At 46.2% G+C, this 26595-nt stretch overlaps 1 long non-coding RNA gene across 1 annotated transcript; it reads right to left on the bottom strand.

Annotated features, from left to right (window-relative positions):
• Positions 1-4585: 4585 nt before the first annotated feature.
• LOC145544630 (uncharacterized) lies at positions 4586-25289 on the bottom strand. The gene is made up of 3 exons (XR_014081496.1): positions 25231-25289; positions 9507-9564; positions 4586-5138 (listed from the first exon to the last, which is right to left on the bottom strand). It is a non-coding gene; the product is annotated as an uncharacterized LOC145544630 (long non-coding RNA).
• Positions 25290-26595: the final 1306 nt, after the last annotated feature.

The raw sequence follows: 26595 nt of genomic DNA, 5'->3' as shown, positions 1-26595 counted from the left end.
GACTTGTTTCCATACTTAGGTTCTGAAGACAGATTTTCTCAGGACACACACATTACACACAGGCCCACACCACATAGACAACATACGTTCCTCTTATATGAACATTGACCTGGAAAGACAAGCACATGTGCAGACACTCATCATTTCCTCCACACAGGCATGTACACAAGATCCCACAGCACCTGGTCACACGTGTGTACTCCATGCCCATGTGGATGCTATGCCCATCTGATACTATGTGAAGACACACAGAGGGCACACACCCTTTTTTTTTTAAAGTATAGTTGATTTACAACATTGTGTTAGTTTCAGTTACACAGCAAAGTGATTCAGTTATACATTTATCTATGCATATATCTCTACTCTTTCTTCTATTCTATTCTGTTTTAATTTACTATAAGAAATAGAATACAGCTCCCTGTGCTATGCAATAAATCCTTTTTTATCTACTATGCTCTTTTTATGCTTTTTCTTGGGGCTTCCAGGTTGGCACAAGGGTAAAGAATCCACCTGCCAAGGCAGGAGACACAAGAGACACGGATTCAATCCCTGGGTCAAGATCCCCTGGAGTGGGAAATGGCAAACCACTCCAATATTCTTGCTTGAAAAATCTCATGGACAGAGGAGCCTGGTGGGCTACAGTCCATGGGGTCACAAAGAGTCAGATATAACAGAGTGTACACACACACTTTTTCTTATTAAAGATGTATCTCCTCTCTTCACTAGATAATATTTACTGCTCCAAAATCTGACTACAAGGGTGGTTCTGACTGGATCTACAGTCTCTGTTTCCTCAACCCAAGACATCATCCTCCTTCCCTCATGTGAGACCCTGGAAGCTTTTCTGACTCAGAGCCCAGGATTCCCCATCAGGACTTCACAGCCTCTTTTCTGTCCAGTTGGGTATCTCCTATAAGAGGCAGCTATCATGTGGGGCCTGTGGCATCTCCCAGCGGGGGTGGCCTGACCATCCAGCCAAGGTGGCTCTTGACCAGGAGATACCATGGACAGCAGAGGGCTCTGGGGTTCCCTGGAGCTAAGCCCAGGGTTCCACCAGCATAGAAGCCCACTGTGTTGAAGAAATAAATCAGAAAAGAGAGCCAGTCAGTGGTGTCAAAGACTGGAATGACAGAACTCGTCCTAGCATGAGAGGCAGAGAGCCCAGCCCCAGGTCTCAGACTCCCCCATACCACTGCCGAAAACTCTGTCTTGTCTTTTATCTCTTTGGACTGCTGCTGCTGCTGCTGCTGCTGCTAAGTCGCTTCAGTCGTGTCCGACTCTGTGCGACCCCATAGACAGCAGCCCATCAGGCTCTCCCATCCCTGGGATTCTCCAGGCAAGAACACTGGAGTGGGTTGCCATTTCCTTCTCCAATGCATGAAAGTGAAAAGTGAAAAGTGAAAGTGAAGTCGCTCAGTCATGTCCGACTCTTAGCGACCCCATGGACTGCAGCTCACCAGGCTCCTCCTTCCATGGGATTTTCCAGGCAAGAGTACTGGAGTGGGGTGCCATTGCCTTATCCCTCTTTGGACTAGTTTATCTTTACTGTCTGAGCCACCAGGCTCAAACCTGTCTGAAACCCCTTCTTATCTCTAAGACAATGAAAATGACAGCTACCTAAAAGATGTCTGCGCTGATTGGACGAAGTCATGGATGGAGAGCCTTTAGCGCCTGGTGTAGTATGTAAGAAATGCTCCATGAATACTATCCTTTTTCTTTCCTGCCACTATGGTGGGATCTTTTCATCTTAGACAGTGAAGCCAGGAAGGGTAGAACCCCCAGAGCATCTTGTCCCACCCTGTCCTCATGCAGTTGGGAAAATGAGAGAAGAAGAAAGGGAGTGACATGTCTAAGATCTCATAGCTGTGACATGACAGCTTTCAGCTGAGATCTCAAGCTCAGAAGGTAACTAGAAACCATTAGATCAGAGGTGACAAGAGTGTTCAGAAAGCCCAGGTTTCCTTTGAGAAAGGGCCACCCACGGGGACCAAGAGAAGCCCTAACATAGCCCTTCATCCCAATCAACTGTGTCACTCTTTTCATCAGAGAATGCAAAAAACTGCCAACATCCTCCATGGTACAGGCACTCATTTGAAGGTAAATAAGCCAAAGCCCCAGTAAGGAAAAGTGGATTCATTTCAAACTTGGGCCCTTTCTCCGTTCCGTGGTATTATATTAAATAAAACAGTACCGTTACCGTGTTCCTTGGGTTCAGGATCAAGGAAGCTTGGTTAAGGCTTTGTGAACAGAGTAGCATGTCTCTAATCATAAGACAACACACCCAGATTCCTCTATTCCCAGTTTGCTCCTGATAATTGATTTTGAGAATGCAGTTTGCACACCACTTCCTCCAGGAAACCTTTTTCCTTTTTTTTTTTTTTTTATCAGTGCACCCTCTGTGCCTGTCCTGTTCTCTTTTTTTAATTTATTTTTTATTCTGTTTATTTATTTGGCTGTGTCGATCGAGTCTTAGCTGTGGCACCCAGAATCTTCGTTGCAGTGTGTGGACTCTCTAGTTGCAGCACATGGGCTCCAGAGCGCGTGGGCTCAGTAGTTATGGTGCTTGGACCTAGTTGCCCCACAACATGTGGGATTTTAGCTTCCTGACCAGGAATCAAACCCTTGTCCCTTACTTTGCAAGGTGAATTCTTATCCACTGGACCACCAGGGAAGATTCCCCCTCCCCGCTAGGAAACCCTTTCTAATCATCCCCAGCCAGGGAATTTGACGCTTCCTCCATTGTGCCTCACCCTCACACCCCACACTCCCCCACACAGATTTTTTCCAGGGTGCTCATAACTCTGCTTTGCACTGATTGGCTTGCATACAGTCTTCTCCACTAGCATCTTACTGATCTTCATTCCCTGAGAAGAGGAGGGACAGAGAATGAGGAATAGAATAGATGCTGAGTCAGTGTTTGAATGAGTGAATCAATCAATTAAACAATGAATGATCTGCTCCTCTATGTACAATCCCCAAAGCTGATCTCTGTCCATAGTATCTTCTCATTGCTCAGCAGCTAAGCACAGAGAAGGCAGTCCCTGTCCAGGGACACTCAGTGCCAGCCAGTCCCAAAAGAAACCAGTGCCAAGCTGGGCACTAGAGCCCCCAAGCACGGACTCTCTGCCCCAGGGTATCCCACGGAAGCCCAGTGCCACCCACACTGTATGAAGAGGGTGCAAGTGCTTTGCCCCCGTTAATAATGGGCCCATTTCTCATCTGACTTCAGAGCCTGTGAAGCTGATCCAGGCACGGAGACTTCAAAGGGAGCTTGGCGCTGGAATTGGCCCCAGAGGGCACAGAGCAAGACAAAACACAGGCTACAGTTTTTATACTGTGGATGGTATATAGGAAGTCATTGTTACCAAGAGCTGGCCCTGCCAAGCCGACCAGACTGAAGGAGCTGAGTAGCCTGCATCTCTGTGTAACTTACTAGTTAGTGCACAAACAATTTTGGCTCCAAGGCACATCAGACTTAAATGCAAATTGCAACATGTTTTCTTTTTTTTTCCCCCTCATAGAAAACTTCATTCACTCCTAAAAGAACACTATCTCTAAAAAATCAAATCTATCCAACATGACTTTACAAGCAAAATAGTGAACCCATGGTATTTAAAATGAAGAGGAAAAGTCTCTATCTTAACTGATCTCCCAGGGGACCCCTCCTCTCCCGTAGGCCTCTGTAGCCCCCATGACCTCATAGTCTCCTCCAAGCCTCGATTTCAGCCTTAACCTTGCCAGGTGGGAATGCTGGGATTGAATGAATCTCCCCACTAGACTGTAAACAATGTGAAGAAAGTTACCTTTTGTGTCTCTGAACCCCTTGTTATCTTGCATGGTACCTAAACCTTGACAAGGAATGAAATGATCTTTCTTAGTCACTGGTTTCCTTGTCTATTACTTGTCTTCCCTACCACTAGACTTTAAGGCCCATGACATAAGAGATGTCCTATTTTGCTTGCTACTACAACCTCAAAGGCCAGAGAAGAGGTGGTCGTGCAGTAGGCAATTAGTAAATATTCATCGAGTGACCATTGGGTACTGACATGTGTATGCACTAATGAATAGATGGATGAATGAACAAATGAGGTGTCTATCCACGTGGAAGTTACCAGTAATGAGAGAAGGGAAAACAAAGCCAGATTATTCAAGAAATAGTTGAAGGATGTGAGGCTAGTTTAACAAGAAACCAAGGACGGAGGGAACATGTTGACTATTTTCAAATCCTTGAAGTCTCCCTTGAGGAAGAGGACCTGGACATATCCTGTGGGGCTCCCAGGGTCCAGAGCAGGACTCCTAGTTGCAGGTAACAGGGAGGCAGAGGAAAGGACAGAAGTGATGATCACGTGGTTCCCGGGGTAGAATGTGCTGCCCCAGGAGCAGTCTGATGTGACCATCCATGAGGAGGGTCTTTAATGTAACTATGGCATCAGGGGCCCATTGGCAGTGCTCTCACTGGTCTACAGGGGGCTTTCATGCAAATGAGAAAAAGGTACTCTCTCTGTGTGATCACAGCCCATCAGCTAGCTCTCACCAGCTGACAATCATCCAAAGAAAAAGCTCTCCTTGTTCTAGAGCTCAGGCTGGATTTCATCCCCCATGTACTTCCTTAGATGTGCACAGAGCTGGAATGACACAGCAATTGGTGGCTGTCCTATCAGGTAGACCAGCAGCTCCAGAGGTGCCCAGATAAGCTGCTGCAGAAACATCTGGGGATATTCTTCATGAACGGAGTCCCAGGCCCTCCTTCAGAGATTCTGGTCCATTGGTTCTGCTATTTGTCCATTGTTCTCTCCATCTCTGAAGCCCCCGCATGATTCTGCTGGTAGATCAGATCTCAGAGCTGCTGGGCTGGAAGGTTTCTGGAAACTCTTTCAAGATCTTGGTCATTGAGGACCCAGAGTGGGGACCTTACAGCTCTTCCAAAGGAGCATTTCATTTAGAATCCAATGTGTCACTTCTTCTTGGAGAAAGTCAATAAAAGCTTTTCAAAGGAAAATTCCCCAAAGCAAGCCAATTTGAGAGACAAGAAAAGAGATCATTGATTTAGCCCAGCTTGGAATCTCCTCAAAGAGCACAGGGAAAATCGAATCGATTGTTGACTGAATGAAGCCAAATACTCAAATTTTTAGGGTCATCTAAACAAAAAGGAAAAGCAAAGATGTCACTTAGCCACTTAGCAACTTTGTGTGATAGATGTAAGAGTCCAATAGATAAGGAAACATCTAGAAGAATGGCTGCTTTCTTTCTGCCCACTCTTCAGAGGTGTGGGGTCAGAACAGGCAAGCCTCGCCGGGGACTGTTATGATCTGCCAAACCAAAACACAGTCTGGCTGCCGATCATTGTTTGAAGCCAGCCTTTGTTCAAGGCCAGTTTCCAGGATCGTGGCTGTGTCCCCACAAGAAAGGAGGCAAGATCCAAGTTCCTAGAAGGCCCGTTGTTGTCCCACATTGTTCCTGGGGGCTACAGACTCCACTGCAAATTACACTCCCTTACCTTGGGGACAGGATCTCTCCCCTCCTTCACTTTACTCTGTTCCGGTCACCCCAAGCCTCTGGTTCACTGCCCCGGTTCCACGCCATGCCCTCCTGCTCCCACCAGTGGCCCTTGTTTATAAAGGGCCTGAGAGATTTAAATCCTACCTCTATCATTTATTAACTCTATCAGCTTGGACTGAAATTTTCCCTATTTGTGTAATAGGAGTCATAAAGACACCTGCTTCAAAGTGAGATAATAAATGTGAGAGCTAAATGAATTAATGCCTTTAAAGCTCCTAGAAGAGAGGTGAGTACACAGCGTGATAGGAGTGATGGCTCTGGTTACTTGATTTCATTGAAGTGTACCTGATTTACAATGTCATGTTAATTTCAGTTGTATAGCACAGTGATTCAGATAGATAGATAGATATTCTTTTTCAAGTTCTTTTCCCTTCTAGGCTATTAAAAATACTGAGTATAGTCCCTGTGTTATGCAGTAGGTCCTTTATGGTTATCTATTTTCTATGTAGTAGTGTGTCTATGTTAATTCCTGCTCTAGTTACCCTAAGTCACACGGTATTCATATTTGAGCCCGCTCTCCGCATGTTCTCATGGCACCTTGTGTTGCTTCTCCCGTTGTATGTCTCACGTGTCTGGTAATAATTCCGTGACTGTTACCCACTCTATCCTCCCTGTGGGAAGGATCGACTTTAAAACCTGGGTGCCTGGTGTGAGCACAGAGCCTAGCTCACAAAGTAGGCTCTTAGGAAATGGATGAATCAACAGAACGTCAGTAGCTATAAGACGTTTAAATATTCATTTGAACCTTAAGCTTCCCTGGTGGCTCAGCTGTAAAGAATCTGCCTGCCAATGCATGAGACGTGGATTCGACCCCTGGGTCCAGAAGATCCCCCGGAGGAGGAAATGGCAACCCACTCCAGTATTCTTACCTGGAAAATCCCACGAACAGAGGAACTAGGTGGGCTACAGTCCATGGGGTCACAAGGAGTTGGACATGACTTAGCAACTAAACAACAACAATAAGCTACTCTGTGAGATGAGATGAGCCATTTTTATTATTCTCGTTTTATAATTTTGGAAACTGAGGCCTAGAGAGATTGAGTGATTTGTTCAAGATCCCATGGGCAGTGAAGAGAAAAAAAGATCTCTGTCCATCTGTCTGACTCCACAAGATCTTTTGTGGATCTATATGACTTCACCTCCTTGCTCATGGGAGATGTAGATGGTTTCAGAAAGAAGTGCTTCAGCAAGGCCTGAAGAGTGATGAAGCATTTTCTCAATAGAGAACAAGAAGAATGACATTCTAGGTGGAAGACTCTGCCTGGTCAGAGGCAATGGGCAGCATGTTGGGGGAATGAGAGCAGTTTTTTACCCGATTATAAGTTCCCCAGAGTCAGGGGGTGTGCTGTTCACCAGAATAGTCCTACCACAGATCTTAAGTGTGTGGCACTGAGCAAGCAAGCAATTAACCATGGAAAGAAGGTGCAAATGGATGGATGGATGGGTAGCTGGATGGACGATGGAAAACTAGAGAAAAAAAGGTTCCTCTACTTACAAATGCTGGGAAAAATTGAGGGCAGAAAGAGAAGGTGGTGACAGAGGATGAGATGGTTGGATGGCATCACCGACTCAATGGACATGAATTTGAGCAAACTCTAGGAGATGTTGAAGGACAGGGAAGCCTGACAAACTCAGTTCTTGGGGTTGCAAAGAACCAGACATGACTTAGCAACTGAACAACAACTGCTTATAGAAAAGTTAGTTCCAAGAGTCTTAAGTGCATTTGTTCTGAAGCCCAATGTGATGTTTTACAAGTGCCTGATAACACTCTCTGGTGGTGGTAGGAAGAGTTGAGGCCTTGGATTCTGATGCCTGCTTTTGCTTCTCTTTTAATTTGAGAGTGCAAATATAAAGAAATCTCATCCTTGAAAGTGAAGCAAGAAAGAAACATAGGTGTCTGCTTTTCGAGGGCTAGATACTATTGTACCTGGAGATAATTCCTGCAGGCAGTGAGACCCCAGGGCATTGGAAGCAAGGTTCTGCCCTGTCTGTGCCTCTGTTTCAGAAAGATCTCCCAGGCTGCAGCAAAAAGGGTGGAGTGTCAGGAGACAGACTAGAGACAGGAGCCCAGGTCAGAAACAACTGTCATGGAGCAAGGCATGGATGAAATCAGGCCCTAATATCTCTCTGACACTCCAGGACACCTCATCCACAATCCACACTACCACTCTTTCTACAAAGATGTGATCAAGACTGGATGCACTGATGTCTTTAGTACCTCTGATGAGCATTCTCAGGAGCCCTGAGAGGACTTACTCACATACACCTCCCTTCAAGTCATTTTTATTTCCATCAACCCCAAAGGATGGGAGTAGGACAGCAAAAGAGAATTCAAACCATTAGAATTTTCAAAATTGGCAAAGCCCACATTTTGCAAGTTTAGCAGTTCCCCAATAGGCAATGCTACAGTTCATTTAATACTTTAGAGCAATTTACCTAATGGCAAGTTCATGTAGGAAGATTGGAAATGGATTTTTATGCAAAAATACCTGGGATGATTTGCATTTGACCTATGACACCCCAGTAACATCCTCTACCTCCCACCCCAAAGACTGCTTGTAGATTTATTTTTGGCAAAACCAATCAATCTGCTTCTACAGATTTCTTTTATTTTCCTGAGAATTGAAGGAATGTGCCGTTGAATTTGTGAACAGAAAATCTTCCCAGTGGAGAGACACTGAGAGGAAATAGGGCATCGTTTCAGCACCTCTGAGGGTTTCTCGAGGGCTTTCTCACAAGCAGTCTTGAAATGTCCATGATTTCACACTAACAGGTCAGCAACACTTTGCTCAGAACCTGCTATTCTTTAAAAATGGCTTTTGTAGTAGCAGAGGTACAACTCAAAACCTACTCAGCTATATACGCATAGGAAGACCAAATCATTTATTGTCCAAACCAGAACAACACTGAGAAAGGAAGGACAAATAATCATTTTGTTGGGACAAAAGGAGTAAACTTGAACTGTCCCCTACAAACAAGAAAATATGATCATCACAAATGGATGTATCTGCAAAACAAACAGATTAAAAGATGTAGAAAACAGACTTCCAGGGAGAAAGGAGTGGGAGGACAGATCAGCAGTTTGGGGTTAGCAGATGCAAACTATTATATCAATACAAGGAATGGGTAAAGTAGGGTCTATATAGGTCCTACTGTATAGCACAGGGATCGCTATTCAATATCCTGTGACAAACCACAACGGAAGAGAATATTTTTAAAAAAGAATGAATTACACGTGTATAACTGAATCACTTCTCTGTATAGCAGAAACTAACACAACATTGTAAAACAACTATATGTCAAAGAATTTTTTAATATTTTTAAATTTTTAAGAAGAGAAAATATGGTCATCATTTTACATGGCCATGTCATAAAATGGGGCCCTCTGTAAAGGTGAACCTCCAGATAACTGAAATTTACCTTATATAAGCTGTTTTTTGCTTTTGTTTTTGCTATTCTTAATGAAAACATTTCTAAAGAAGTAGACTATCGATCCACACATTTTCACTTTCCTTCAATGGTTTAGAATCACCTTTTTGCCTGATCCATAGTCACCTGGCAGAGTAGTTGAAAACTTTATAAGCAATTACTATAATGTGTTATAGAATTAACTGTGATCACCCATGGGGTAATCTGTGTAAGTTATTTTGTCTCTCTGTGTCTGATTTATTCAGACCTAAATTAGGGTCTACAACTGAAGGATTTTTCAGATCTCTTCAAGTTCCAATACTTTGTTCTATGTCTAAATTTATTAATTCGCTCCCAGGAGTGATTGCCATTTTAGTAAAGCTACCTGTTAAAAAAAAAATCAAGAGAGAAAAGAAGAAAAATCATGCAATTTTTAAGGAGCCCAAATGGCCTCTGTAGTTTTCTACTTGGAAGGCCCTTTGCTGTTCCATTATACCGAAAGTAGTGACTTAACAACAAAGATAGACAGCCTTTCTCACCGTTTCGGATTCTTTCCTCCATCATTCATCCAGCAGGACATTTCTGCTCACCTGCTCCCTGAGGAGAAATAAGTGTGACTCACTGAGTCTCAGAGCTCCAAGAGGTCGTTCTAGCAACAGAAAATGGATATGGATACAAACAGTTTGGGTTTTCCTGGTGGCACAGACGGTAAAGAACCTGGCTACAATGCGGAAGACCTGGTCTTGATCCCTGGGTTGGGAAGATCCCCTGGAAGAGAGCATGGCAACCCACTCCAGCATTCCTGCCTGGCGAATCCCCATGGACAGAGGAGCCTGGTGGGCTACAGTCCATGGTGTCGCAAAGAGTAAGACGTGACTGAGTGACTAAGCACACAAATAGCATTAAACTAAGACAGTAATAATAGGCTCATGAGAGGTCAAAAGATCCCAGTGGAAGTTCAGAGGAAGTTCTATCAATTTCAGCATGGCAGAGTGGGACAAGGGATCAGGGGTGGCTTCATGGAGGAGGCATCAGTGTGGTCTTGTACCCGGAATTAAAGTTGAATGTTGAGAAATGTAGAGAGGGCCTTCCACATGGAGACCATAATGTGCACAAAAGCACAGAGGTAGGAAAATATTTTGCCAAGAACAAGCAATCAAATTTGCCTGAGACGTACAGAGCTCAAAAGTAGCATCTGTGTCTTATATGTTTTTGTGTCTCCAAAATTTAGGATATAATAAATGCTCAATGCTAACTAACTGTATGAATGAATAAACGGTTAGTAACAGAAGATGAATTTGAGATGGTCATATTTCACTTGGTAGAGTGCCTGCTTGACATATAGTAGGTGCTCAATATTTATTGAGTACATATGGAACAAATGGATGAATGGATGATGTATGGGTGGATGATGGATAGAGGAATGGATAGATGGATGGTGGATGGATAGATGGTGGCTGGAAGGATGCAAGCATAAGATTTTGGTAGATCTTAGATGCCATACTAGAAAGTCTGGAGTCAATCTGTTGGTAATGAGATCTCCTGAAGATTTCTAACAGAAGACTGTCCAGATAATAACTAGATTCGTGAAGGCAAATCAGCCAGCATGGAAGATATACCAAAGGGGGAACCTGGCAGTAGGAAACAATTTTTTGACTCTTGTGACACAAATCTTCATTGTATTTCTCACAAGTGTGCTGCGATAATGAACTGAAAATGATGTACAAAGAGAGAATTTAAGGACCTCATTAGTGATTATAAATTTTTTTGCCTAGGATACCAAAGATGTCTCCGATTTTATGTTCTGCATCAGGAAACTTGTTGTGGTTGACCCAAAGCATCTTGAACCACGAGTGACTGGGGCCAATTGCTCATAGCGGAGGAGGATGAATCAGGAGGAGGAGCAGGAGGCCAGCTGATGAGGCAGGAACTGAGAGTGGCTGAGGCACATCACACACATTTTCCCTTCCAGCCCCCAGGACAACTCTCTGCCCACTGGGTCCCCATTGGGCCCCTTCTCTAGGACATCCCAGGCTGCATTGTCCAGGGATTTATTTACAGGGGAGGCTCACCAGATTACCAGATGACCTGGGCACACACCTTGACTGCCACTCATGGCATGAGTCTGGACCAGCTCTTTGACATCCACTGGTGTATGGGAGCCAGCTCCTTGGCCAACTGCGTGGCTCTTCCCAACTCTGTGTACAACGATGTCACATGGGTAGCTTGAAATTGAGCAGGCATATGGACATCACTGTTGTTGTTTAGCCGCTCAGTCAGGTCTGATTCTTTGTGACCGCATGGACTGCAGCATGCCAGTCTTCCCTGTCCTTCACCATCTCCTGGAGCTTGCTCAAACTCAAGTCCATTGAGTCAGTGAGGCCGTCCAATCGTCTCATCCCCTGTCGTCCCCTTCTCTTCCTGCCTTCAATCTTTCCCAGCATCTTGGAAATTGGTAAATGTTACACATGGTTGTTGGTTTTTATTTTTATTTGTTTTCCAGAGCTCAGTTGTTAACAACCTAAGACCTACCACTGTCTGTGTTTTATGTGTTCCCATCTTCAATGTGGAGATAAAATCATAACAATACTACTGATCCCAAGGGAATCTTATGGTGATTAAATGAGCTGATGTGAATAACGAGATTACAACAGCACCTGGCATCTAGTAAGTGCTCAATGAATATTAGTTATTATTCTCTTTGGTTTTTGTCTGTCTGTCCTTGAGAGCAAGTAGGGGGGGCCTCTTTCACGCACGGTTGTTCCCTCCACCCCGCCAACCAACCCCAAGCCCAATGCCTTGCACCAGTGTGTGTTCAAGGAGTGTGGACAGAATTGAAATTATCCTCAGGGGAGTTTGAGAAGCTCCAGCAATCCTTGCCGGCATCGACCTTGCTCCTGTAATTAACAAACCCGGCGTAACTTTTACTCCACGGCCTCGCCCTCTCCTGGATCTCCTTCTTTATTTAGCTGCCGTTCTTTAACAAATCCCTCTTTTCAGGAACGGGAAGCTGATCTGTTTTGGGGACGTGCCAGGGGAGCGGTGCGCATTGGCACCACCAGCCGCTGTCACTCTAAGGAGACAATCGGGTCCAAGCGCCAAGCAGGAGAGCTCTCCACCCCACGTTTCCCTGCTTAATCCGCTCTTGTGGCTGCTACCAGGTCAGCAGAGGAAAGCAACCAAATTCCCCGGGCGGCTTTGGCAGGCGGCGCCCCTGTCAGCAGGCCAGAAGTTAATTCCCTCATCTTCCCCCGTGCCACCAACTCAGGGGGCAGGTCTGGCCAGGCTGGCTTTCTGTGTGAGTCTGTCAGGTGGCGTGAAGAGCAGAGAACAGGCGAGCAGAGGGTGGTCCCTGCACCAGTGCAGCCACACAGGCAGACGAATGGACAGATGTCCTGTTCTAGTGCTGCACGCACCGGCCCCCCTACTGGTATCCCCCCACAAGCCTCAGCACCAGGCGCTGTCTGACTCTCGAGGGAGGAAGGATGGATGGCACCCCAGTCCTCTGTGTCCCCAGTCTCCTTGTGGCAATGGTGGGAATTTTAACCACAGGGAGACCAGGGTACAAGGCCCTCTGATGGAATCCAGAGCCTGGTACCCCAAGAAGCTGCCATGTGGGTGGAAGCAGGCCACACTACTAGCTGAGCAAAGAGAGAGACTGGAGCTTGCTCTGCTCCACCATGACACCCCCTCCTCCCCCTGCTAGTCTGGGTGGGGGAAGGGGCCAGGGAACGAGTACTTAGTAAGCCTTCTCTGCACACCAATCATCCTGCAAGTGTTTTATCTCGTGTAACCCTCACTCATCCAGGGGCTGGGAGCAGCCATCTGAACCGAGTTCTGCCTGAGCCAAGGATGAGTCTAATTCAGAGACCGAAACACCACAGCAGAAATTTAAACATTTTCAAAACCAGACAATAAAAAATGTACATGTTATATCAGATCCCACTAGAGATCTAGAGTCATACCAGTTTATGGCAATTATATGGTCCTTATTATGTGACATGCATTCTATTTTCTATTCTATGGACACTATTCTAGATTTTGAAATGCATATCTATCAAATGACCTACCAAATTGACATCAGGATCCACTAACGAGTCTCTGATACTGTTTGACAAGTACTGTGCCCCCTGCCCCGGATACATCCTTTGCTGGGGGTGGAGGTCTTCCTCCTGGCAAGAGTCCCCAGGATCCACTCAGCTCCCAGAACTTCAACCTAATTTCCCCTCGCAGGCAGAAGGAGAGTACTATTTGCAATGTCACTGGGGCGACAACTTCCAGCGTTTGTTTCCAGGCCCTCGTTAGCACCTACAAACCTTGTCTCCCTCCTTCCCGAGGCTTCTCAAGTCCACGTAGTGGTCTCCAGCTGTCTCCATTACCCCTCCCCCATCAACTCTGATTTCACAAGGAATTTGCAGTCCTGACTGCACACATATACACACACATGAGCGCGCATGCACACACGACCCTCCAGGGTCCCTGTCAGTCCAGATCATTAGTGCGGTCTAGGGATGTATTGTCTGGGGCTCCATCATATGCCCCTCTTGGCTCTTTCACTCTGAATGCCAGGCTATGGCTCCCCGGTAAAGCCACCGTGCTTTACACATTTAAAGGGGATCCTTCACACAGGATCCCCTGGGGGACAACCGAGGTAGAATGTGGTGGGGAACTGTGGTGGGCATGCAGTCACCCTGAGTAAGGAATGGTGAGAACACCTGGGCTCCCAGAGAGGTCAGAGCAGGGTTGGGGGCAACTGCAAGAGCCCCAGAAGTTCACTTCTTCCCCAGGGCCACAAGGATCCCAGAGCAGCAGAAAGCTGACCCTGAACTACACAGTCTATGCAGCCCGCTGGGCCCAGCAAACTGCCATCCTGCGGAGTTGGGGTGGCGGGGTGGGGCAGCAGGAACAAGATACCAGGCATATTCTGATTCTCTTTTTTATCCTCATGCTCCCCATTAATATTCTGATGTAATTGATGCATGCATGCTCAGTCCCTTCAGTCGTGTCCAGCTCTTTGGACCCTACGGACTATAGACCACCAGGCTCCTCTGTCCATCAGATTTTCCAGGCAAGAACACTGGAGTGCATTGCCATGGACATGACAATCCACTCCAGGATTTTGAGGCCCAGGTTAAATGAGTCACCCAAGGTCACCAAGCATGTGAGTAGCAGGGCAGGGATTTGAACCCAGGACGTTTAGTTCTAGAGCCTCAGCCTCCCCGGCTCGGCTAGACGGCCTCTTGGGATATGTCTGTCTGTGTCAGAGCCGGTGTTCTCATCTCCCTCCTGCACTGGACTTTAAAAATCCTAAGGACAGAGTCTTATTCGTCTTCAAAAGAAGAAGCACTAGGAGTAGTGCAGAGCATGGTGCATAAAAGGGCCAACAGCCTGTGTTAAATGACACCGAATTCTTCATGTGCCACCATATGGCTCATTCAAAAGGAATCATTGTTATGTCCAGAGATATGCCATCTCTTACCCAGTGCCCTGGAACTGCCACCCTCTGAAGAGGTCTCTGGGTTTCAGGAACAAGACAGCTTCACCAGGTCGCTATGGTTTCCAGCTCCGAGCACACTCCTCAAGAAGCACAGTCCTCTCTGTGTGGGCACCTGATTCAGCTACATCACTGCACTCTTCACCTATCAGAAGATGACTTTCCTTTGAACATCCCTGGTGGCCCAGTGGTGAAGACTTAACCTTCCAATGCAGGGGGCGCAGGTTCCATCCCTGGTCAGGGAGCTAAGATCTCACATGTTTTGGAGTCAAAACAAAACAAAACAAAAAGCAGAAGCAATATTGTAACATGTTCAATAAAGACTTTGACAATGGCCCATATCAAAAAAAAAAAAGAAAGAAAGAAAATGACCTTTCCTACCAGAAAGCCCTCCCCGAGCATCGTGGTCCACGCCCAGGCCCTCTCTGGCCCCTGGAGCGTTGGTATCTCCTTGACTCTCAGAATACAGACTTCCCTTGAATGCAGCGCTGCAGGCCAGCGTGTCCCCCCGGGCGGATGGCTCTGCTGGGCCAGAGAGTGAGCTGCCGACAACGGAATTGTGACCTGCACCATCTCAAATATCTAGACCATCCGGCCTCCTGGAGCGGTCACATCTGGGGTCTGCCCCCAGCTTTTCACTCTTGTTCTGTGGCCTCTGCCATCAGGCGGGCAAACGAGATGACGGGCGAGTCCTCTGTTCAGACCCGGGGCCCCCATCTCTTCCCTAAGGGGCGGCTGACTCTGGCAAGCCCGCCCCCAAACACAAACCTTCTTTCAGCAGCGCAGAGGCTCTAAGCTTCTCTCCCCTCAGCCAAGAGCCATTGTATCAGCTGTGATTTATGTAAAAGCTTTTGTGGGGCTCCTGGTTTTGACAGTCCCTGTGTTGTCGAATGGTAATAATTACAGGTCCTTTCATCCTTTATTTACAGGATCGCTCTGGGGGGAGAGAGGCCTGGGGTAGGGGGAGGGCTGCTGGGGGAGGGTGGACTTGCTTTTCTGAGCCTCGGTACAGAACCAAAGAAGTAGGGGTCCTTTGGAAGTTATAAATAGCAGTTCCCGAGAATAAAGAAGTCACCTCTCCAGGCTTCGGGAGCTCACAGAGGACAAAGGACACCGCGAGCTGGGAACACCAAGCTTCTCCGGGGCTGACAGGCTAAACGGAGTTTCCAGGGCCCGGCCTCTTGTTTTCAAAAAGCTGATTTTTGTCTGAACTCAAGTCTCTGGCAGAGGTGAGGGAAGCAAGTTGATTTCTGTCAGCTAACCAGTTCTAAGCTTCTGGAGCCAGGGAGCCTTCTTGTTTCATCTTGAACTGTCTGATTGTTAGGAAGTTCTCCCTGAAACTGAGCTGAAATCCACCTCTCTAAGCCCACATCAGAGGTGTTTCCTGCCCCTTGAGGTCCCATGTGCTCCAAGGTATTTCCCAGCCTCCCTTGCAGCAGAGCTGGGACTCACTGGGTTTGGACCACAGTGGATGGAAGGGATGCTCATCACTCCAAGGCAGATCCTTAACATTATCCCATATGATCACGGGGAAGGAAGGAAGTCGTGTGCCCTGATGGCACAGCCACGGGCAAGGAGCCTCAGTCCCCCAGGCAATGCTGAAAGGAACGCGGCAGAGAGAGCTGTGCATCTAGCACTAAACGTTACTGTGAGCGAGGTAGCCCCCAAGCTGTGCTAAGACACTGAGATTTCAGGGTTTTTTGTTCCTGCAGCATCGCTGGTCCTAGCCACACCATTGGTCAGAGAATAGACTGGACACGTGCCCTCAGAGAGCACACGATCTGATGAAGGAGACAGTCACAGGACACCATCCCAGGGGTTGCACAAGCCCATGCCTATAACAGCACAGAGAAAGCGTCTTGTACCAGACTCGGGGTGCCAAGGGAGAGGGGGCATGTGAAGTGACCTAGAGGATGGAGCAGGACGTGGCTGGTGGAGTACGTGTGAAAGAGATTTCTGATGAAGAACAGGGCAGGAGAGGCCGGGAAAGGAGCCACCCCGAGCTCACAAGAGAACTGCCCCCTGCTCAAGGCTGGACTTCATCAGTCTCTCACGTGACCAGGTCAAATCCATCCACAAGTGCCCACAAGGCTTCTGTTTAAGAGAAGAGTGGCTACATGTCTGCTGGGACTGGAGCAGGCTTTTGGGCAGAGCTAGAACTTGGTCTGCAACTGCAGCACAGGGAATAAGAGGGTCACATCCAGAAGATGTTGGCTCATGAGGAGAGTGTGGATCTCGGGGGAGCATGTGAATTAGCGTGAACACCTACAAGACATGACAGTGGCAGACTGAGTTGGCATCGGCCCCAGGAAACTGAGATCTTTCTAACACGGATCCAAGGCCTTCATCCAGGTTGACGAATGATAAGTAAATCATAAGGTGTGCCTTAGATTAGGGAGTTAAACTTTTCAACCCATCACTGTTTGGGTGCTCTGTCCCTTTCCCTCTTTTACCTAAGAAAGCCAGTTTGACATCACCGGAGAACAGAGTCTGGAGGAAAGCCAGACTGGACCAAGTTCCAGCCTCACCTGACATGAGCAGTTGGACTTCTGGTTAGTCCCTCACCCTTCATGGTGGAAGCTCCAGGTCTTCATCTGCAAAATGGAGTTAATAAGATCTCCTCTGAAGTTGACTGCAAGCTCCTTGAGCCCATTCTCTCCATCCTTGAAGATAGTGACATGCTTCATGCCACGCCTGGCACACGGTAAGCTTCAGTATTTGTTAGCTATTATTATCACTCCAGTATTCTTGCCTGGAGAATTCAACCGACAGTGGAGCCTGGCGGGCTACAATCCATAGAGTTGAAAAGAGTCGGACACAACTGCGCGACTAACACACACACACACGTTATCACTTCATCTCTGTTACTATCAAATACCCAACTCATAGAACAGATAGGCTCCTACAGAATAAAAGGAATTGTCCAGAAGATGTTCTCTGAAGATGCAGTCTTACACCACAGACCACCTCCACCAGCAAACCAGTGGCTACATTTAGCTACATCACCCTTGACAAGCTAAGTTCCTCAGACCCCAGGGTCCTTCTGGGTGAGACAGAAGATCTGAGGGGCTGCAGAGAGGAAGCCGCCCTGGAAGAAGGTTCTCCCTGGAAGCTTGAGGACCTTCCCAGGACACAGGAGCGTTGGTGGGTAGGATACAGTCATCCCTCTGTATCCGAGAGAGAGTGGTTCTAGGACCACCACCTCCCCCGACACAGATATCCAAAGGTGTCAAGATGCTCAAGTCTTTTACATAAAACAGTGTAGTGTTTACATATAACCTACACACATCCTCCCATGCATTTTACATCATCTCTAGATTACTTATAAAACCTAATACAATGCAAGTACCATATAAATAGTTCTAAATACAGAGTCAATGCTATATAACTTGTTGCCAGCTCAGGGAAAATTCAAGTTTTGATTTTGGAACTTTCTGGATTTTTTTTTCTGAATATTTTTATTCTCAGTTGGTTGACTCTGAGGATGTGGAATCCACAGATATGAAGGACCAACTGTACTTACAACCCTGTGTGTTCTGCAGAGCAGGCGTCAAGCCTCTGGGAAGAATGGAGAAGGGACTATCCATTATGTGCCAAGCCCCCACACTCAGATGATCGACTTTACTCTTCACAGCAAATCTGTGAGAGAGCTGTCAACAACCCGTCTTACTGTTGGGGAAACTTAGGCTCAGAGAGGGTAAATAACTTGTCCAGGATCACACAGCTCTTGTGAATTGAAACTCCCACTTTACCGTGCCTCTGGGACTCCTGCAAGACCTCTTCAGGGCTCTGAAGAGATAAAACATATGTGAGTTCCAGACTCTGAATGTGGTCCTGGGGGACCCCACTTTGCATATGCAAAACTGAACATGGTGAGTACACTTGGCCTTGCACTTAATAATAACAATGAGGAGGAGGAGGGGGAAATGGAGAGGAGGGTGCAGTGGGAGAAGAGGGAAGGGGAGGAGCAGGCAGGAGGAGGGCCAGGGAGCGGGGCTCTTCCTCAGCACCTACTGATGCCACCAGCTCAGCTAGCTCACCTGGTAGCACCTGCTCAGCCCTTTGCGTGCCTCCATTCATTCAGTCCTCACCACAGCCCCATCCAGGAAGGATTCTCATCACCTCTCCTTTACAGACAAGGAAACCGAGGCTCAGGGAGGTTAAGCAAGTTTTCCCAGTTTAGCTTCTAACTAAGTAACAGAGCTGGATTTTGAGCCAGTAATCTGCCTGATACCAGAATTCCAGCTTTTATCCACTCCTAGCTCTCATCTGCTGGGGCAAAAGGCCAAGTACACCCGCCAAATCTAGCAGGTATCCCAGGGGAGCCAAGCAGGGAAAATGGCTGGTACAGGATACTTTGTAGAGGTTGCAGGGTCTCCCAGAGGCTCCCTGCTGGCTGGACTGTTGGAGAAAGGATGGGGAAAGATTTAGACTGACATAGCCTAAAAGAACCCAGCAACTAAGCTATAGGCCATCCTCAGATCCATGAAATACTCACTGATTCCTAACACAATGCCAGGGGTTGAGAAGACTAGATTCCTCACTCCCTGCAACTTTGTGAAGCCCAAGTGCAAGGTATTATTTCTCCACTTTAAAGACGAGGACACTGAGGCCCCCAGTTATTTAAATGACTTTGCCTCACTTAGTTGCTTTGTCTCCTCTGTTCCCACAGCTCCTTGTAGACATCTCTGCCAGATCATTTATCTCCCATTTTTATTGGCTTTATCTTTTTTTTAATGGTTGCAATGAGTCTTCGTTGCTGCCCTGGCTTTCTCTAGTTGCAGCAGGAGGGGCCTACTCTAGAGTTGTGGTGCGTGGGCTTCTCATTGCAGTACTTTCTCTTGTTGAGGAGCATAAGCTTTAGACAGAGGGTTCAGGAGTTGTGGCACATGTGTTTAGTTGACCCTTGGCATGTGGAATCTTCCCAGACCAGGGATCGACCCCGTGTCTCCTGCATTGGCAAGATTCTTAACCACTGGACCAACAGGAAAGTTTCTGTGATGTGTCTATTTTCTCTAGAAGACTGTGAGAGCCCCTCACAACTCTCATCTCTAAATCCTGAGCTCTAGACTCAGTGCAAGAAACAGTAGATGAGCAATGGAAGGATGGAGGGAGAATGGTGCTATGGTCTTCTCTCCTCAACTGCCCTCCTCCCCGCCCTTCTGTGGGCAATAAAACATGCAGTTTTCACTCCCAGAAACAAGCAAAAAACCAATGTGCTTTTATGATATGTTAATAAGCGGTATCCAGTGCTCACACATCCCTGCCTTCTCATTTTCCATATGGGGCAGCTGGGGCTTGGAGAGATGAAGGAGTTTATCTTCAGCGTCAGCGGTCCACTTGGCGTGTAGGGACATCTTCTGACTGTGCCTCTCAGTCTCTGTGTGACCCTGTAACTGCTGGTTGCTGCCCCTGGTAGCTTGAGGGCAAACTTTCTGCCTCCAGAGCAGTTACAACTGCAACTGGTGTAAAAGGAGGTGATTTATGGGCAGAACCTGGTTGTTGTTTTTTCTAATTTTTTTTTTTTTTTGCGGACTGTGTGTTAGTTGAGGCACATGTGATTGAACCCAGGCCCCCTCCACTGGGAGTGTGGAATCTTAGCCACTGGACCAGCAGGGAAGTCCTAAACCTTGTTGATTTCCTGATAAGACCCTGGCTCTGGGCAGAACCAGCCCCCTGAATCCCATTGACTCCCTTTCTGGGTGGTAACCTCACTTCTCCTGCACAGCAACACCAAGAAGACAATGACATGGTCCCAGGAAGGACACCTGTGGGATCTCTAACTGAAGGACGAAGACTCATGCTCAGTTCTTCCAGTTCATCCTTCTTTCCTTGAAATTCAAATAATGATCTTCCTCTCGGCTTTTTCTCAGAGACGACTGGGTGATTGAGCTGCGTATGCGGATTTGCTAAGATGTGTAAGATTTTGCATAAAAACCTACAAGCATTTGAGATACTCTCGTCTGGCAAAAAGTAAAATGGCTCATTTCCTTCTGTCCTGAATGGGACCAGAGGGCTTTACCACTCTCCAGGTAAAAAGCTAACACTTCGCCAGAAAGACAAGGGTGAGTCACAGATGAAACAGACGTCTCCGATGAATTTTCTAAAAAAAAAAAAAAAGATCCATCTTGAAGCAGCGAAGGCATCATTGGAATGCATCCCTGATTCTCGGGCTGCAGCGATTCTTCCTGCCTCGTGTGTGAGCACAGTTGTCCCTGATCAGACAGCCTCTGCCTGTGAGATCAGAATTCATTAAACTGTGCTTAGTTCATGCTTTTCGTGCCATTAGAGTCGGAGGGCTGTTTGAAATAGGATTCCCGCTGATGAATGGGCCTGTACAATTATCGATGACAATGCGGGGCAGCCCCTCCACACCGGGCTGTGTGGGCAGGCTCCTCCCAGCAGAGAGGCAGGAGCCAGGCCTCGGATGGGAGCCCGGTCACAGAGAACCAGTGTTCTCTCCAAAGATGGCTCAGTTTCTTCCTAGTGATGAGCCCTTCGCTTTTCAAGAGCAGGAAAAATGGTTGCAGCTTTCTGGTGGTATGAATGGCGGTGCATCAAGGATTCTGAGAAATTTGGCTCGAACCCATCAGGGCTCAGAGCCTGTCTTTTCTGAGTATGCATTTCTGAGAGACCCCACCACCTTCTGAGCCTCAGTTTCCTTTTCTGTAAAATGAGGATAATGACATCTACAGTGCAGGCTATCACAGGGACTAAAGATTACACCAGAGAAACATCTAGCTCCAGTCTGAGGCTTGTGGAGCTCAGGCAGGCCCCCTGGCTTGTTTTGACATCTCTGAGTTGCCAAGGTCTGAGTGTCTGCTCCTCAACATCAGGCTACAGAAGCAATTCGGGGACCTCCCTTCCTGCTTAATGAATGAAGACAGATTCTAACAGCTGGGACCAGACAAAGAAACATGTGTCAGGCTCCGGAAGCCAGTTTCCCAAAGAGCCCGGGGAGCAGGGAAGAAATCTGGGTGAAGGGCAGGGCGGAGCGGCCGATCCGTGGCTCAATGCTGCCTGCTTCCGTTTCCCAGAATACCTACAGCCCTGTCCCTTCTGCCCGAGTCCTCCCTCTCTGAGGGCAGTTAAGAACCAAAATAGAAGAAAGTACAAAGCTTCCTTTTCCAAGTGGAAAAAGAAACTCCCGCTTTCATGAATAACTTTCTTCATTATGCATCTCCATCACTTGAAGGGATATTGGCCCCTTCAGATTTCCCTCTCCGACAGGGTTGAAACTCTTGACGCAACACTCACACTAACCAATGTAACAGAGATGTTCAGAGTATCAATAGGAATGGGAACGAGAGCTTTCCGAGATATTCAAAAGATGCTTAAAGGAGTCCAAAATACTCATGGCTCTCCAACAGAGAAAATCGGAAGTTCAAAGAGGCAACATCAGAAAGATGGTGCTTAAGCCAGACAAGAGTTTGCTTCACTCACTAGCAGTATGATTTTGTAAAAAATTATTAGCTTCTCTGGGCCACAGTTCTTGCATATTGAAAATGAGCTCTAGGTATTCATAGAGCTCATTTTATCATTAATTATTTGATAAAATACTTTATTTGATAAAATAAATTATCAAATAAAAAATTTATTTGATAAAATAAATAAGTAAAATGAGCAGCATTCTGTCTGATAAGGTGTTTTCTTAAAGTGCTTCTAGTAACAGAATTCAGCTTCACCACCACCACCAAGAACAAACATTTGCTCTGTTTACGAATAGAGGGTGGGAGTGGTGGTTGCAACTCTGTTAGGTAAAACAGGTAAAATCAAACCAAACGAAGAGATCTTCTCTGGTGGCTCACATGGTAAAGAATCTGCCTGCAATGCAGGAGACCAGGTTCAGCCCCGGGCTCGGGAAGATCCCTTACCCACTCCAGTATTCTAGCCTGGAGAATTCCATGGACAGAGGAGCCTAGTGGGCTACCATCCCTGGTGTTGCAGAGTCAGACACAACTGAGCAACTAACAGAGAAACAGAGAGGGATAATAAAAAATAAGAGTGGTGTCTACACAACAACTCTGGATGGAATGTTTGTCTAGCGAATTTCTGAAGGGGACTGCATTGTAAGTATTTGTTTTTCTGTAATCAAGGGCTGCAATCTGTGGAGTTGCAAAGAGTTGGACATGACTTGGCAACTAAACAACAGCAAATCAAAATAAATAACCCAGTCTGTCGGCCAGTGGTGTACAAAGATGACCAAGTACTGTTGCTGTCTAAACACACCACAGCCAAGGCTGGCCACATCCTTTTCAGGAACCACTGCTTAACGAAATTGTGAGACCCTTGTTCAAACAGGAAGAATTTCAAGATGGCAACAAGAGAGCACTAAACAAAGCACAGGACCCTTCTGAGTTCATGCAAATAGGCACATGAAAAGATAATCCATATCATTAGCTATTAAAGAAATGCCAATTATGAAGAGGCAACATCACATACTAACAAGGCTAAAATACAAAATTCTGACAATACTAAGTGTCAATAAGGATGTGGTACAAATGATTCTCTTATCCATTGCTAATAGGAATGTAAACTAATGCAGATATTCCATAAAAAGTTTTACAGTTTCTTATAGTCAAATGTATACTTTATTTTTATATAGTAAAACCAGAAATCTATTCTTAGATATTTACTCTAGGAAAAGAAAAACTTAAATTGACATAAAAATCTTCACATGAGTATTTTAGTAGCTCTATTCATAATCACCAAATCTAAAAACAACTCAAATGGCCTTCAACATTTGAATGGAAAACTCAACTGTGATGCAGTCATGCAAAGAAATATTATTGGGGAATGAAAAGGAATGAGCTGTTGATTCACACAACCACATGGATGAATGATAAAGCAGTTTCCTGAGTAAAAGAAGTCAGTCTCCAAAAATCATACACCACACGATTCCATTTCTATGACATTTTCAAAAGACAAAAGTTTTGTGACAGAGAAAAGATTGGTGATGGCCAAGTAGGTCAGGCTGTAGGGAGGGTGTGGCTATAACGAGACAGCACAAGGGAGTTCTTCGGGGTGAAGGAACCGTGTTGGACCCATTTGCTGGTGGCTACATAAATCTAAACACATGTTAAAATTCTTTAAAGTTTATATTCCCCAAAAGGTCAAATTTACTGTATGTTAATTCAAAAATAAAATTAAAAATAAACAAGATAATTTATTTTTCTCCCATATAAAGAAAATCCAGATATAGGCATCCAGGGCTGGTATAAAAGTAACACAGTTATGAAAGATGTAAACGTTCTCCATCTTCCTCCTTCACCTTCTGAGATATGTACCTCATATCTTCCTAAACCAAAATGGCTGCTAGAGCCCCAACCATCACAGATAGGTTTCAAATGTGAGGCTAGAGGAAGGGTAAAGATAGCGAACCATCTTCTCTTTAAGGATCATTCTCTGCGATTATGTTTCAGTGACTAACACATCCATGCCTAGGTACGAGGGAACTTGAGGGATACCGCTCTAATCTGAGTGGAGTTCTTATTACTATGAAATAAGAGAAATGAATATTGAAAAGCAAATTGCCTTCCCTGCTACAGGATCCTCTTTCTTTTCTCCAGCTCAGGCCCTGTTCTTAAGCTTCTAGTACACATATTTAACTGCCTACCTGACGTCTCCCCTTGGATAGCCAGTAGGCATCTCAAATGAAACCTGCTCCTAAACCAAATAGATTTATGGCTTCTTCTTCCATCACCAAACCTGCTCTTATTCCAATCTCTCCCATTTTAATCAACACACCCCTGTCCCTTGAAGGGGAACAGAAAGTTTTCTTTGACTTTCTTAGGGTCCTTAGCTGGGTCTGAAAATTAAACTGACCAAGACAGATTAACAGGAGAAAAGCACACAAATTTATTTAATATGTTTAATGTGACACAGGAGACTTCATAAGGAACTGAAGACCCAGAGACCTGGTTAAGCCTGAGAGTTTTTATGCTTTGTTCAATAAAAAGTGGACCATCATGGAGAACTGTGATAGATTAAGGCGTATGATAGGTTAAGTAAACTGGGGGAAACTTGACAAATCCTGTTTGTTAAGATTCTTCTTGGTATTCCTTTGTCTTTGGAGATAAGGATGCTCCTTTCCTCCAGGGAGAGGGAGGGATCCCCTCTTATGGGGCTTTTATGAGTTGCTTCAAGGGAGAAACGTCAAGATCAGCATGACTCTCCCACTTCTGCTATTCTCCCAACTACCTTCAGCCTAAAATAGTCCATATCCCAAGGTGCTGTATTGTGTGCAAGTGTGTCCAGAACCCCATCACCACCAAACTGCTCCAGCCAAAAGGTCAGTCATCCTGATCCTTCCTCTTCCCTCATCTCTACTTCCATCCTTCAGCAAATCTTCTCAGCTCTGATACCAAGATATCCCAGGCCTGTCTGTTTGTCTAGTGCCCCACGTCTTAGCTGGGTCACTGTAACAGCTCAGTTGCCCCATAGGGAACCTGACTCTACTTGCCCCAAAGGAATTGAATCCTTTTAAAACGTCAGTTCTAGGGAATCCCCCCCAGTGGTCCAGTGGTTACGACTCCATGCTTCCACTTCAGGGGCATCGGTTTGATCCGGTAAGGAAACTAAGATCCCACATGCCATGCGGCCCAAAAGAATTTTTAAAATAAAATACCAGTTTCATTCGCAAAACCCTCCAATAACTGTGTACTACATTTAAAATCAAAATCCAAACTCATCCATTGGCCTCCAAAGCCCCATCTGGTCAAGTCCCTTCCTGCTTCTCCACCTTGATCTCATTCTTCTCAGCTCCTTACCTCCTTCCCTGAGCTCTTCTTCCAGGGTTCACTTCAAAGGTCTCCTTCTCAGAGTCACCTGCAAGGATGGTCAGTTGTTTGGAGCAGGTCTCTGTCCTGTAAGTCCCCAAACGTCCCATTATTGCATAGTAGTCTGGGTATTTTTTTAAAGGACTACTAACCTATTTTCTATCCATCTTTCATCTCTAGAATTGAAGTCCATGAGGCTGGCACCATGAGTCTCTGCTCTCTTCTGTAGGGTCTAAGTAGCTGTTTCTTATGATTGAAAGATTGAAGGGAAGAGGAGAAGGGGATGACAGAGGATGAGATAGTTGGATGGCATCACTGACTCAATGGACATGAGTTTGAGCAAGCTCTCCGGGAGTTGATGATGGACAAGGAGGCCTGGCGTGCTGCAGTCCATTGGGTCGCAAAGAGTTGGACACGACTGAGTGACTGAACTGAATTGAACTGAGCTGTTTCTTGAGTAAATGAATAGACAATTAAGCCATGTCTCCTTTCTAAGACTGAGTTTTCACTGATGGGCAGAGGCTCAGGGTCCTCCAAGCCCTGTGTGGGCTAAGTTGCTTCAGTCATGTCCGACTGCAGCACTATGGACTGTAGGCTACCAGGCTCCTCTGTCCATGGGGATTCTCTAGGCAAGAATACTGGAGTGGGTTGCCATTTCCTCTTCCAGAGGATCTTCCCAACCCAAGGATCAAACCTCTCTTACATCTCCTTCACTGGCAGGGGGGTTCTTTACCACTAGTGTCACCTTCTAAGCATCAAAGAGTAATCCCAGAGGGTCCCTTAGATCCACTTGATCAGAAGACCAGCAAGGCTCAGAACGTTTCCCTGAGCTGTCTCTACCCACATAGGCCCCAGGAGGAGGTGCTCCAGGAGTCCCCCTTCCAGTCTCAGATGCTTCCCAGGAACTGGTAGGCCTAGGACAATCTGAATTTCTTCCAGGGACTAATTAATATTCCATTATAATTTGTCATGGACCCAAACTTCCCTGCTAATAACAAATCAACAAATCAGAAAACACTGGGCATCTAAAAGACACTCTGCCCTAGGTAAGAAACAGTGAGGAAACGAGCAGGAGAGGAGACCCAGGGCCTGTCCCTGGAGCTTAGAGCTGGGTGGCAGCTGGGTGTCCCTTAGAGCTTAGGATACAGAGGATGAGAGAAGCAGTGAAGTCAGTCAAGAACTGTGTAGACCAACAGTGTCAGGCCACCAGGACAATATCAAGGTCATGATATAAGCAGAATGACTTCACATTCACAGCCCAATTCAAACAGCAACTGATGATACAGTCAAATGCTCTACCCCTGAGCTACACCTCCTGATAAAACTATTCAAAAATTTTCAAGTCCAACCTTCCAA

Source organism: Giraffa tippelskirchi, chromosome 4 (genome assembly GCF_054371585.1).
Source record: "Giraffa tippelskirchi isolate mGirTip1 chromosome 4, T2T-mGirTip1v1.2.pri, whole genome shotgun sequence".
NCBI classification, from domain to species: domain Eukaryota; kingdom Metazoa; phylum Chordata; class Mammalia; order Artiodactyla; family Giraffidae; genus Giraffa; species Giraffa tippelskirchi.
Note: the sequence above shows the minus strand (reverse complement) of the source record. Positions and strands in the feature narration are given on the sequence as shown.